Genomic DNA, 2,739 nt, shown 5'->3' with positions numbered 1-2,739 from the left:
CATGCTGCCTCTCCCCCTTGACAATTTACCTGCATTTGAAGCTTTGTGGCAGTAACGTTGTTTTCCATTCCATCTAGCAAAAGCCTGAGCTGAAGATAATTAACGGGGGACTTCTCAGAAGACTGAATTGTATTACTCGCTTGAGCCAACTACCTTGAAGCTCAGGACAGCTCAAAGGTAAGAGAGTTATCTGGGACAAAGACCACTGATTTTAGTCTATAGAAAGGTTGTCTTGGCTTTGGAAGCCGGACACTCACCAGTGACTGACCAGCTGTTTGCCTGGGAGGCAATGAGGAAAAAAAGAAAGCAAGGTGATGAGAACAAAGCAAAGAGAAGATGAGAGAAGAAATCAGTGCGTCAGCTCAGCATCACAAAGGCAGAGTTGCTGGCTGTCAATACTTCTGCATTTTAAAAGAACACTGTACCGAGTGGGTTAACATCATCAGCTTTAGCGTCCTGGTAGCACTATTCAGTAGTTAATAAACAGAACGTTAAAACCCTGCCCAGCTGGTTTTTAGAAAAGGAACCTAAGTGACCCAAAACTCAGCCACTCTTGTAGCTCCCGTCTCCAGTTCTTTTAATCCCGGCCTAGGTGGTGGCCTTGGATACCTTACTCAGGTGGTAAGCCAGACCCAGGGCAGCCATGCAACCGATGAAGAGTGTGGTTAAGTTGATGTGCCAGCGGTTCTCGCTAGCAGGGTAGTCACAGGGAGAGGGGTGGTGGTAGCTGTGGAAGCTCTCACCCACAGCTCCCAGGGAAACCAGAATGTTCTCTCAGGGGTTAATGTTGTTGTCATTAGGGTGCTATCTGTAGGGGTGGGTGGCACTGCTCACCAGCCAGGTGGCATCGAGCACTGTGGCGTAATGCAGGAAAGTGGCAACATATAAGCTGTGTCGAAAAGTTTCACCCCAGAAATACCAGGGCACAGTGTGGGCAGGATGAAGCCTAGCACCGGACAGCAGGTGTGTAATGTCCCCTCTGGAGCTCAGGTTCTCAGCTTTTAAGTAAGACAAGCCTAGCAAACTGCCTTCCTCTGACGGCTGGGTCTTTGCGCACAAGCTGCCAACCCATGTGAGAGAAGAAAAATCCACATGGGAATTATGAGGATCAGCATCTGTTTCTGAAAACTTTTGGGCACAGTGATCTCGGGCCCATTTGTAAACATTGTTCTGGAATGCCACTGTGTTGGCAACGATCAGGAAGGCTGTAGGGACAGCTGAGCTTTGTAAGTTCCAGGGCTCCACAGGCGATGAGTCCCTGCTGTTATGCCCAGGGCACTGACCAAGTAGTAGAGTAGCCCCAGAGCCAGGTGTAGAACTTGCAGGTGGGAATCAACATGACCCCACGCAGGGCTCCAAGTGTAGTAGAGACATGAGGACATATTTGAGTGTGGGCTTTGGGCCCTAATTATCCTGGTAGCTTGGGTCAAATACATCATATTTCATTTTAGGGTAGATGTCTTCTTCCAAGTAGAGGGAAATCTTCTCCAACTCGCCTCCTCTGTTCTGCAGGACCCTGGAGGGAGGCACTGTGATGGTGGTGGTAGTGTAGGAGCTGGAGATCTCCTCTGGCAGCAGGTGGGCCAGCATCTTGACCCACGGATGCTAGGACACTGGGATCGCTTTTCCAGGGCTGGGACTGCGGAGCGGAGTTCACAGCATGGGGACAGAGGGGACTTCTGTTCCAGAGCCCGCCTGTGCACGGAGATACCTGGCGCTGTGCCCAGAGCCCTGCTCTGCACTTCCCTCTCTGGATGGGAGTCTGGACCCGACCTGCAGTGCACGGATCTCCCCGGGCTGGGGATTTAAAGGCTGGAGCTGGCAGTGGGTGACGGTCCAATTTCTCAATTTCTATAGGTTTCAAAAAGTTGTAAGACCATAATCACCTCTTCAGGGGTCCCCATATGCCCTGAATATCATATTCCACGGTTATTTCCATAAGGTGCCAAGTAAGTCTTTAAGGCTGTTTTTAATTATTTCCCAGGTTTGGAGAGTTCACCTGGCATCACAGTGTTGCTTTGGGCCATCTAAGACTATTTCTATCTTCCCATATGTGTTTGGCTATCACTAATTGGAGAAAGTTATTTCCTCTTCTTTCCATCTTTGCAAGCTTTAGGGAAAAAAAACTGAAAAAGAACAGTTTTTAATTTTTTTAGAGGTATACCATGCGTGGGGCAGAGGTGAATGGGAAATCTCTGTACCTTCCTCTCAATTTTGCTGTGAATCTAAAACTGGCCTGAAAAATAATGTCCATTAAAAATAAATATATAGGGCCGGCCCCGTGGCTCACTCGGGAGAGTGCAGCGCTGTTAGCGCCGAGGCCGCGGGTTCGGATCCTATATAGAGATGGCCGGTGTGCTCACTGGCTGAGCGCGGTGCAGACAACACTGAGCTGAGGGTTGCGATCCCCTTACCAGTCAAAATAAATAAATAAATAAATATATAAATATATATATTTTTTGAAAGAACCAACTCTTGTTAAAAGACTGTAGTTAAACTTACGAAATGACTATTACTGCATTTTGGTTATTGTTATCTTCCCAGTCTCTCTCACTATATAGGATAGACAGCCAAGAAATTAACTTGGGAAAGGAAAGGGAAAGTTCTTGTTTGCATGTGCTGGTCAGATATTCCAGTATTACCATGTCCAAATATAAGCTTTAAAGTTATAGACCAGCGGTGGGGGCTGTGCTGTTGTTGGAAAACAAGTATTTTGTCTCTGCTTTTTACATAAGAGGT

General features: G+C 47.5%; 1 pseudogene; it reads right to left on the bottom strand.

Moving 5' to 3' along the window:
• Positions 1-729: 729 nt before the first annotated feature.
• Positions 730-1,782, bottom strand: LOC103609274 (annotated as a pseudogene).
• Between the last annotated feature and the right edge of the window lie 957 nt (positions 1,783-2,739).

The sequence above is a fragment of the Galeopterus variegatus genome, unplaced genomic scaffold (genome assembly GCF_000696425.1).
Source record: "Galeopterus variegatus unplaced genomic scaffold, G_variegatus-3.0.2 Scaffold9413, whole genome shotgun sequence".
Classification (NCBI taxonomy): domain Eukaryota; kingdom Metazoa; phylum Chordata; class Mammalia; order Dermoptera; family Cynocephalidae; genus Galeopterus; species Galeopterus variegatus.
The sequence above is the reverse complement of the archived record's forward strand: the minus strand, read 5'-3'. Positions and strand labels throughout refer to the sequence as shown.